At 40.5% G+C, this 12,094-nt stretch overlaps 1 pseudogene; it reads left to right on the top strand.

The window, feature by feature from the left end:
* Window positions 1-256: 256 nt before the first annotated feature.
* LOC102846978 lies at window positions 257-8,705 on the top strand (annotated as a pseudogene).
* Window positions 8,706-12,094: the final 3,389 nt, after the last annotated feature.

Below are 12,094 nucleotides of genomic sequence, written 5' to 3'. Positions count from 1 at the left end.
TGTCGTGTACCATTGAGTCAGAACCAACCCATAGCTTACCCTTTGACTGGTTTTGGGAGGCAGTTAATCACAAGAGAAGAGATTGCCCATCCTTCTCCGTCTGGGCAGCAGATGGGATTCACATCATGTACTTTAGGGATTATAACGCAGCTTCTTGCCACTAGGCCTCCATAGGTAAACAGAATTTTGCTGATAATAGTTCTGAAAGGACCTCCAGGAAAATATACAAATGTGTCTTGGAAGAAATATAGCCAGAATGCTTTGCAGAAGTGAGTCCAGTGAGGTGTGTTCCCGGTTCCAGGACGATGTGGAAAGGAGAGACTGTTGGCTGTCAGATCATGCAGCTTGGAGCTTGAGGTAGGTTTGCCTCAGTGCTTTGAACCCCACTTACACCACTGTCTCCTGTCACCTGCAGGTATCTGCTTTGCATCATGGCCACCATTGTCAACGAACTCTAGTGGAGGGCAGAGGAACCGCTCTGCTCCTTTGACCTGGCTTTTCTGGACTTCCTAGTGTGCCCACTCTCTAAGAACCATCTCAGCTATGAAGCATCAACCAATGAATTGATTAATGAAGAGTTAGGAATAGCCTATCCAATCATTGATGTTATTCCTAATATAATTCCACAGACAGCAGGTATGATACATCAAAATAAGGAAGAAGAAATGAGGCAGCACTAAACAAAGTGAAAACCAGCAACTTTTTTGCTGTTATTGTTAGGTGCCTTCCAGTCAAGTATGATTCATAGCGATCCTGTGAACAAACAATCTGAACTCAGTCCTGTCCTGTGCCGTCATCACCCTTCCCGACACACAAGAGCCCATTCTAGCAGTCACTGTATCAACCCATCTGGTTGAGGGTCTTTTTCTTCTTTGCTGACCCTCCACCATTCCTAATATCATGTCCCTCTCCAAGGAGGAACACTTCCTAGCAATATGTCCAAAGAATGTAGGGAAAAGCCTCATCATTCTTGCCTCCAAAGAGAATTCCTGCTGCACCATTTCCAAGACCTATCTGTTCTTTCTCTTGGTCATCCATGGGATGTTCAGTGCTCTTCTCTAACACCACAGCTCAAAGGCATCAATTATTTTTTTGTTGCACTTATTCTTTGTCCAGGTCTTGGATGTATAGCTAGCAATTGGAAGGATAATGGTCTGAATCAGACACACTTTAGTCTTCAAACTGGCATTCCTACTCCTCAATAATTTGGAAAGGTTCCTAACTGCAGATTTTCTTATAGCAATGCCTCTATTTTCTGACTGTGCGTACTGAGGGTGTCACCTGTAGGTTCAGGCAAGATGAAGCTATTGACAGTTTCTATCTCCTCTCCTTCCATCATGACACTGTCTATTGGTCCAGTGGTAAGAATCTTTGTTTTCTTGATATTGAGACACAATCCATGCTGAAGTCTGCATTCCTCCAGGGTCACTCATTTTGAATAATATTTTATGAGTTCCTTATTTTTCAGTGCACCATAGTATTCCATTGTGTGACTACATCACAGCTTCTCTATCCATTCGTTTGTTGATAGACATTTAGATTGTTCCAACTCTTTTGTGAACAAAGCCGCAATAAACATGGGTGTGCATATATTTACCTGAGTGGCAGTTATGGTTTCTTTAGGGTATATTCTCAGTAGAGGAATTGCTGGGTCAAATGGTATTTCTATTTGCAACTTTTTGAGAAAGCGCCATACCACCTTCCACAGTGGTTGTACCATTTTACCCACGCACCAACAGTGAATAAGGGTTCCAGTTTCTCTGCAACCTCACCAGCATTTGTTGTTTGCTGTTCTGTTAAATTTTGCTATTCTGACTGATGAGATTATATCTCATAGTTTTTTTTCTTTGCATCTCTCTTACAACTAGGGATTTTGAACATTTCTTCATGTATTTGTTGGCCATTTGAATGTTTTCTTTGGTGAAGTGTCCGTTCATATCTTGTGCCCATTTTTCAATTGTGTTATTTATCTTGTTGTGGTGCTTGATTATTTTATAAATTCTAGATATAAGTCCCTTATCTGACATGTCATTACCAAATTTTTCCCCCAGTCTGTGGCTTTTCTTTTTACTCTGTTAGAGAAGTTTTTAGATGTGCATAGGGATTTGATTCTTAGAAGGGTTCAGGCTTTTTGTTCACGGGGTAGCTATGAGTCATGCTTGATTCAGCAGCAATCATCAACAACAACAGCAACATTATATTGTGTTAAATGATAAAGTGTTCTTTTTTAGTATCATACAGTGGGAACCAACCCATAGCTGATCCTTCAGCTGGTTTTCAGAGGAAATTAATCAGACAGGAGGAGTTTTCTCATCTTTTTCCCAATGAACAGCTGATGCCTTGAACTGTGTGCTTTCAGGATTGCAGCACAGCTACTTGCCACTAGGTCACCTGTATTGTTGTTGTTGTTGTTTGTTGTTATGTGCCATCGAGTCACTTGCGACTCATAGTGACCCTATGTACAAGAGCCCTAAACGCTGTTCTATCCTGTGCCAACTTTGCTGTCTCAAACACATTCATTCCCACCATTCCACTCATAGAATTGATCCATCTCATTGAGGGTCTTCCTCTCCTGTGCCTTCCCTCCACTCTCCCAAACATGATTTCCCTCTCCAAGGATCAAAGTATGTCAGACGAAGCTTCAGAATCCTTGACTACAGGGAGCATTCTGTCTTCACCCTCTCCAAGACAAACCTGTTTGTTCTCCTAGCAGTCCATGGTATATTCGACACTCTTCTCCAGCACCACAGCTCAAAGGCATCAATTCTCTTTCTATCATGCCTATTCACTGTCCAACTCTCCGATGCACCTGTATAGAATTGTAATATTGTTGGGTGGCCAAACTGTAAAACGTTAACTATCATATACCAAGGAAGTTTCACTGCTAACCCCAAGGCTGTGCTTCTCCGGAGGTGCACATCCACCAGAGATTCTGCAGGAGAATGACTGACACTCTTCCCCCATGTATGTGATTTGTTATTGTTATGTACCATTGAGTTGGAATAAACTCACTGACCATCCACCAGATTTTCAGAGGCTATAAATAACATGGAAGGGATTGCCCATTTTTCTCCTTGGAAGTAACTTGTGGATTTGAACTGTTTCCCTTTGGGTTGACAGTGCAACTTCTATCGCCTGGTCACTAGTCCTCCTATAAAATTCACTGGAAAATCAGCTTTGAGTTGATTATTATTCAACAGCAATGAGTTTGAATTTTTTGTTTGGGTTTTGGTTCGTTCTACTTTTTTAACATATAAGGGGGGGGAGCATCAAACCTCTCTCAAGCTCTTTACTTATTTAGACATTAGAAGGGTATGACTTGTTGGTATCACTAAAGAATTATAATCTTGAGCTTTAGCTTAATTATTACTACTATTACTAATACATTACCATAGTTATTATTATTATTGTTATTGTTATATTTATGACATGAAAATTTGAACACTGTTGTTATTTTTAGACCTTGAGTCATTCATTGACTTGACCGCTTCTCACAGTAATCTTATTAACATTGTCCTATCCTGCCCTATCAGAATCTGAAATATTCAAGCCTATTGCTACAGGCACTGTGTCAATTCATCTTGGTTCAGGACTTCCTTTCTCTGACTGTCCACCTTTTCAAGCACACATATTATCTTTTTCTGAAGACTGAGCCCACCTGATAACACATCTAAAGCATGTTGGACTAAATACCTCTAAGGATTATTCTGGCTGCAATTCCTGAAGGACAGATATGTTAGTTCTTTTAGCAGACCAGAGACTATTCAATACTCTTTTCCAACACTGCAATTCAAATTCTTTCATCTTCCTGTTTCATTGTCCAGTTTCAGATACATGTCATGATTTTATATCAAGTGTACTTCAGTCTTTGAAAAGTAGTACATTTTATGTATAAAGGGGGAAAATATCACATTTCCTCCTGCCTTTTACTAATCTTTCTTCCACAATATGCATAAAAATGTGGAAATACACCACAGTAGAAAAAATGCCGAAAAGCATCAATAACATTACATATTTCTTATTTTTTAGTAAAGTGAAGCGTGTCTTTTGACAAAAATATTTTCAATCATTTCTGTATTAAACACTCTACCAGTGAATCTATCAAAATATGACATTGTGTCATAGAAATGCAGTTTAGGAAACTGTGATTTATAACCTTATATCTATTTCAAAAATGCATATTTTTATATATGACTGTCATGACCATTGTGCTTTGTGGGGGAAAATAATCACAAAGAAAATGCAGCTTATCTCTCAAAACCAAACAGAAAAAAATACTAAATGCTTATTATCTATCAAAATCAAACATATAAAAATTATAATAAGCTCCAATATCATATTACATATATATGCTCTTATTAAAATATATCTTATTTAAGAAGATTTTTACTTATAACAGTGGTTATTGTTATTGATGGCTGTAGTTGCTGTGTACCTTAGAGTAGTTTTCAGAGGGAGTTAATCTCACTAGAGGCAATCACCCATCCTTCTCCCGTGGAGCAGCTTGTGGTCTCTCACCGCATGCTTCTGTATTGCAGCACAACTTCTTGCCACTAGGCCACCAGAGATACCTGAAAAAGCAGTATGACCTAAAATTAGATTCATTTTAAAGCAGAAATATGACCCTTAGAAATAATTGAGATGATTTCAAAATTAAGAATGGTTCAAAAGCAAAACACCACTCTCTTACCATATGTTGAATTAGTACAAACACATAAGATTTGTATTCAGCATGAATTGAATCTCAATTTCAAAAACACAAAGATTCTAACCATTTGACCGAGACATAAAATCATAATAGATAAAGAAAGACTTTGTCTTGCTTGGATCTACTATTGGATACACATGTACCAGCAGTTAGGAAATCATCAGATATATTGCACTGGGGAAAGTCTGCATTTAGTGCCCATTGACAAGCGAATGGATGGAGAAGCTGTGGTATATTCACGCAATGGAATACTATGCTACATTGAAAAACAAGGAACTCATGTAATATTATTCAAAATGGGTGACCATGGAGGATGTTATGCTGAGTGAGGTATTTTCAGTTGCAAAAGGACAAATACTGCATGGTGCTACTGTTGTAAAGCAGGACTGACCTCGGGGTTGGGAGGAGACTGAGATAGACAGGTTCAATAGTGAATACTGCATTGAAACAGATGAGGGAGAAAACTATTTAAGAGGGAAAATTATTAGGTACTTTTGTCATGACAGGAGTCCAGAGTTAAAGCTGTATAGTGGAGTGGACCTGGGGGGCGGGATTGTAAAATAATGAAAGAATTTTTCTTTTACTTTTCCAAGAGGGTAGTGTACTAGGGGGGAGAGTTGGGAGGGGAGAAAAGTGCAACAATGAATTAATGGAAATCCAAAATCTCTGTAAATTTTCCTTGAAATTGATAATAAATTTAAAACAAAAAACCAAAAAACTCTATGTATAGTAGATATCCATATTTATCTCCATTACAAAAAATAAAAGGTGACTCCACAGAGTGCGGAAATTATTGAACAACACCTTGGGCCTCATTTTTATGGTCTTCCAAATAAAATAAGACAGGAGTAGCATCCACTTTTTAAAAAGCTTGCCTCCAGAAACTCTATGAACTTCAACAAAAGATGAAAGTTTTGCATTCAAGATTTTCATTTATAGGGTTGCTATGGGTTGTCTATGACTCTATGGCACTTAACAACAATACTAATATCACATGCTACAAAAATCTTCCTGAAGATAATCCAGAAATGGCTGGAATAGTTCTTTGACAAAGAACTACCAGAAATACAAGCTGAGTTTAGAAGAAGTCATGGCACTAGAGACATTACTGTCAATGTCATTTGGATCCTTGCCAAAAACAAACAGTAGTACCAGAAGAATGTCTATCTGTGTTTCATTGATTATGCAAAGACATTTGACTATGTGGATCACAACAAATTGTGGCCAACCTTAAGGAAATGGGAATCCCAAAACACCTGATTTTGCTCATGTGAAATTTATACTTAGACCAATCAGAAAAGAGTAAGAAAACATTGCATGGTTCAAAATAATGAAAGGAGTGTGTCAGAGATGTATCCTGTCTCCATCCCTTTTTAATCTATATACATGCAGAACAAATAATTAAGGAAGCTTGGCTTTATGAGGAGGAATATGGCATCAGGATTGGAGGAAGACTCATTAACAACCTATATTGTGCAGGTGATATATCCTTGCTTGCTGAAGTGCTTGCTGCAGAGGTCAAGGATTGTAGTCTTCAACACGGATTGAAGCTCAGTATCAAGAAGATAAAGATTCTCGCCCCAGGCCAATTGACTAGCACCATGATAGATGGAGAAGAGATTGAGTTTATTAATAATTTCATCTTACTAGGCTCCACAATCAACTCTTGGCACCACAGTTAGTAAATTAAAAGATGAGCAGCACTGGGAAAAATCTGCTGGCTGAGACCTCACCAAAGTACTGAAAAGCAACGATGATAGTCTAGAGACTAAGGTGTGCCTGATCCAAGCCATGATGTTGATGTTGTTAAGTGCCATCAAGTCATAGGTGACTCATAGCAAACCTATGAATAAAGGACCTGGACACTTCTATAACTTTCATCCTTTCTCCAGGTCCATAGGGTTTCCGGAGCCAAGCTATTTCAGAATTGGACGCCACTCCTGCTTCCAAGCTTGTTTTAATCAAGGAGCTCCACCAAACACTGTCCACCATGGGCAACCATTCTAGTATTTGACACATCAATGTCACAGCATTCATATTCACAGCAACCACGCGTTACCTCTGTACAACAAGTGAACAGACCAGGGCTATATGACCTAGAAGAATGTTTGACCAGAAACAATTAAAAATATGCCTGAGGGAGGGTCGTTAATTAGAATCACCCACCTTTGGCTTGGTAGTATCACTTTCTGTCCACTAGACCAACTGATCTCTCTCTATATTGTTCTTGTTGTTATGTACCGTCGAGTCGTAGGCAACTCATAGTGACCCTATGAACGAAAGACCTGGACACTGTATAACTTTTTTCCTTTCTCCAGGTTCATAGGACTTCTGGAGGCTAGCTATTTTGGAAGTGGATGCCACTCCTGCTTTGTTTTAATCGGGCAGCTCCACCAAACACTGTCCACCATGGGTTACCATTCTCGCATTTGACACATTAAAAAACCAAAACGAACAAAAAAACACAACCAGAAACACCTAAACATTCCACAATGACCCTCCACCAAAACAAGAGAGCCCATCTTACAGAGTCTAGTCGCTCCATCCAGTTTCCAAAATGGAGACAAGGTCTTGCCCTTAAATTCAAGTGTCAACCTGGAGGACTTATTGACTCTAAACATGAGGCTTAAATAAAAACAAAACAGAACAAAACAAACAAACAAAAAAAATCTACACAGACCCTCAACCAAAACAAGAGTGACATCATACAGCGTCAAGCCAATGGAAGTCCAAAATGGAAGACAAGGCTTTGCAATATATATTGTTGTAGTTGCCATCTATTACTAACCCCACAAACAAAACACATTAACTTTGTTCTATAACTATTGCCTTTTCTCTAAGTTTATAGAGTCTCCGCAGGTATATTTAGGAAGTGGATACGACTCCTGCTTCCCAGCCTGTTAACTAACCAGATATTGTCAACCATGTGTCACCATTATGGCCCTTGACAGAACCAATGGCACAACGCTCGGTATCACAACAATCCATAGTTACCTCCATACAGAGAAATGACAGAAGAGTGCTGTAACGCTTAGGAATGTTCATTTCAAAAATAACAATCAGGCCCTCAGGCCGCAGGCCCTCGGGCCCTTCCAGTTCCCCTCAGCTCCCATCAAAAGGTCTCTGGTGAGCTAACCAGGACCCAGAGACTTTCCCCACTAACAGAGAAAGAGTGTAGCTCTGAAGCCAAAAGCCAGTCTTTGCAATCACTTCCTATGCATGAGAAAGCTGGACAATGACTAAGGATGACAGAAGAACCAATGCCTTTGAATTGTAGTACTGGAGAAGAGTCTGAACATACCATGGACTGCCAAGAAAACAAATAGGTCTGGCCTGGAGAACTTGAAACCAAGTTTATCCTTGGAGACTAAGATTTTAAGTTCTGTCTCACAAACTTCAGGCTCGTGGCCAGGAGGATCAGTCCTTTGAGAAGGACATCATGCTCAGAAGGGTGAAAGGAAGCACCAGAAAGAACACCTCAGATGAGATGGATTGATACATACACACAGAGCTGCTGTGTGTATGGTTGCTATAAGTCATAGGTGACTCAACAAAGAATAACAACAACAATAAAAATAACAATAACAACAAGATTAAATCTGAAGGTAAGTGATAAGTATCTTTTAAGGAATTACCTTGTGGAGTTCTATGCCCCATGGTGTGGTCACTGCAAACAGTTGGCACCCATCTGGGACAAACTGGGAGAGACCTACAAAGACCATGAGAACATTGTCATTGCCAAGATGGACTCGACGGCCAACGAGGTGGAAGCAGTGAAGGTCCATAGCTTCCCAACACTCAAGTTCTTCCCTGCTAGTGCGGACAAGACGGTCATTGACTACAACGGGAGCGGACGCTGGAAGGCTTTAAGAAGTTCCTGGAGAGTGGCGGGCAGGATGGTTCTGGGGACGAGGATGACCTCGAGGACCTGGAGGAGGCTGAGGAACCTGACATGGAGGAGAACGATGACCAGAAAGCCGTGAAAGACGAGCTGTGAGGTGGCAGGAGACGTGGACACCAGGCACCCACACTTGGGTGTGTTCTAGGGGCAGCGTCTCGGCAGCTTAGGCCCCTGTGGGGGTGGGGTCAGTAGCCACAGCCTGGTACTCTGATGCTTCTAACACCGCCTGCCCCAGTGGGGGCTCCTCACCCGGATGGACCCGTCCGTCTCCCCTGTGATGTACTTTGTACCTGGTCTCTGCTGATGCACCCACGTGTTTGGATCTCCCACGCGGAGGATGCCCCGCCTTCCAGGAGCCCAGTTATGGGATCCCTAAACATGTTTTGGTGTCAGGATGTGTCCCCTGGCCAGGCCCCAGGGAACCTGTTCCCCTGTGGGGATGAGACAGCCTGGACTAGCCGTGGCTATGTCTCCTTGGGCCAGTCCAGCCATGACTGAGCAGGGTTCTATATTTTTTGGTTAAAGGAGACTTAAGGTCTCTGGCAGAGGATGGGCGAATCATGGGCAGTAGGCCAAGGGCCAGCCCAGGTGATGACCCTTCCCCTGCACGGCCCTGCAGCACTGGCCCATCCATCTTGTGAGGCAAACAGGACCTTAATTCACTCTGGCAGCAGGGCCTGGCAGCAGGGCCAGCAGCTCTGCAGACATGTACCCAATACTGGAATTGACACATTGGCCAAATAAAGTTAAAATTCTACCACCCCCCCAAAAATAAAGGGAAAAAAAGGGAATTACAATGATAGCAAAATTAATTATTCACATACAAAGATAAATTCAGTACCAATATATGAACCAGTGTTATGTGCACACATTAGGACATTAAACATATATGATTTAGATTAAGGTGGAGTAACTTATTGCATGCTCTTCTGGAAGCAGCTACTATCAGTAATATTCTACATTAACTTGCCAATTGAAACGGATTACCAAATGTCTTACAATGTTATAGAGTATGAATTTAAAAAAAAAAAAACATGACCGTAATTGAAATTGCAGTGTAATATATTTGCAGATATTGTCATTTCATTATTGTTAGGTGCCATCAAGTTGATTACAGTTCTTAGTGACACTATGAACAATAGATCTGCACCTTGCCCTATTCTTCCCCATCTTCATCTGATCTGCCAGAGCCCGTTGCTATAGCCACTGCATCAGTCCGTCTCGCTGACCATCATCCTCTTTCGTTGACCTACCTTAGTTGACTCTGCTTTCCTGGCCTAATGTCTTTTTCTAAGGACTGGTACCTAGTGACAATTTGTATGTATGTAAGACAAATTTTCACTGTCCTTGCTTCTGAGAAGTACTCTAATTTTACTTCTTTCCAGACAAATTTATTTATTCCTTTTGCAGTTCATGAGTCTTCAAAACACTTCTCCAGCACCATAATTCAAAGGCATTGATTCTTCTTTGGTATTTTTTATTCCTTGCTCAACTTTTTAGATGCATAGAAAGCAAATGAAAATAGCAAGCATTGCTTGAGGCTCTATTTAGTATTTAAACGGACACCTGTGTTCTTTTAGTAATTTCATGTAGGCTAAATAATTTGCTTGATTCTGAAACAATTCTGACTTACTATGTAATTTAAAAATAAAGATTAGTTTTCATTCCAGAGTCTTTATCCTGATATTTTCATGTAATATATCAAGCTCTAAACTGTGGTCATTTTGTTAAGTAACTGCTACTCAAGTACTAATCATAGCGACTTCTAAACAACAGATATGAATCATGTACCATTTTGTGCCATTCTTATCATCTCTGATACACTTGAGACTAACTATTACTGGAGTCACTGTGTCAATCCATCTCAATGACAGTCGTCCTCTCTTTTGGTGACCTTTTATCCTTTCAAGCAGAATACCTTTTTTCCAAGTAATAACTTAGCAAAATGTCCTCTGTCTTTGTAATAACCTTTTGCATTCTTCATGGGTAATATCCTTGATAGCATCCCGTAAGTCATGGTCTTCAGCCATAATGCTTCAAACTCATTATTAAGAAGATCTTGAAATTCAGATGAAGTAAATTCAAGATCATCTATTCAATCTGTGTACTGAGGAAATTAGTCAAAAAGCTAGACTTTATGAACAGAAACGCAGCATCAGGATTGGAGAGAGACACTTTTACAACAACGTTATGCAGATGACACAACTTTGCTTGTTGAAAGGGAGGAGGACTTGAAGCACTTGTTGAAGCCGATCAAAGAACATAGCCTTCTTGCCACTGAATCAATAGGTAACATCATGATAGACAGAGAAAAGATTAACACCTTTGGTACTAGCAGTCAGGAAATCAGGAGACATATTGCACTGGGAAAGTCTGCAGCTAGGGACCTTTCCAAATTATTGAGGAGTAATGATGTCAGTTGGAGGACTAAGGTGTGGTTAGTTCAGGCCAAGGCTTTCTGATCACTTGCCATGCATCTGACAGCTGGGCAATTAATAAGGACGACAGAAGAAGAATTGGTATCTTTAAGCTGTGGTGTTGGAGAAGATCACTGCACGTCCTATGGACTTCAAAAACCCAAAGAAATACATCTTGGAGAGGTTACAGCTAGAGTGCTCTTTGGAGGCAGGAATAATGAGGTTTTCTTCACATACTTCAGGCATGATGCTAAGAGAAGCTATCCTTTGGACAGGAAAATGTTTAGGGTCATTAAAGGAGAGGAAAACACTTGACCCTGTGGATTGATACGGTGAATGCCATAATGGCCTCTATTGTGTTAGGAAGTGTGAGGATGGCACAGGATAGGACAGGATTCTGATCTGCTGTTGATAGTGTCGCTGCAGGTCATACTACACTTGACAGCACCTATAAACAAAAACAGCAACATGCCCAAACTATGAGAAATGAAGCTTTGCAATTCTTACCTAAAGGAGCATTCTGGCTGCACCTTTTCCCAAGACATACCTGTTCTTTAGATATGGTAAAAATGTTGTTATGTTGTTGTTATGTGCCATCGAGTCGTTTGCTACTCATAGCGACCCTATGTACAACAGCCCTAAACCCTGCTCTATCCTGTGCCAATCTCATTGCCTCTAACACACCCATCCTGATTACCCCAGTCATTGAATCAATCCACCTCACAGAGTACAATCATATGTACAATGATAAAAATGAGATGCTCTATTTACCTAGTGTGATTATTAATATTATGGACCATAATACCCATAATGCTCATTCTAATGTGACTATTCTATGTGTTGTAAATTCTAAGCAAGCTCTATAATATTATCAGGTAGTTCCAGTAATATACTTACTTGTTGTTGTTGTTGTTATGTGCCGTTGAGTCGTTTCCAACTCATAGCGACGCTATGCACAACAGCCCTAAACCCTGCTCTATCCTGCCCCAACTGCACCGCCTCTGACACACCCATCCCGATTACCCCAGTCACCGAATCAATCCATCTCATAGAGGGTCTTCCCCTCCT

Source organism: Elephantulus edwardii, unplaced genomic scaffold (genome assembly GCF_000299155.1).
Source record: "Elephantulus edwardii isolate Elephantulus edwardi_28Jun2011 unplaced genomic scaffold, EleEdw1.0 scaffold00173, whole genome shotgun sequence".
NCBI classification, from domain to species: Eukaryota; Metazoa; Chordata; class Mammalia; order Macroscelidea; family Macroscelididae; genus Elephantulus; species Elephantulus edwardii.
Note: the sequence above shows the minus strand (reverse complement) of the source record. Positions and strands in the feature narration are given on the sequence as shown.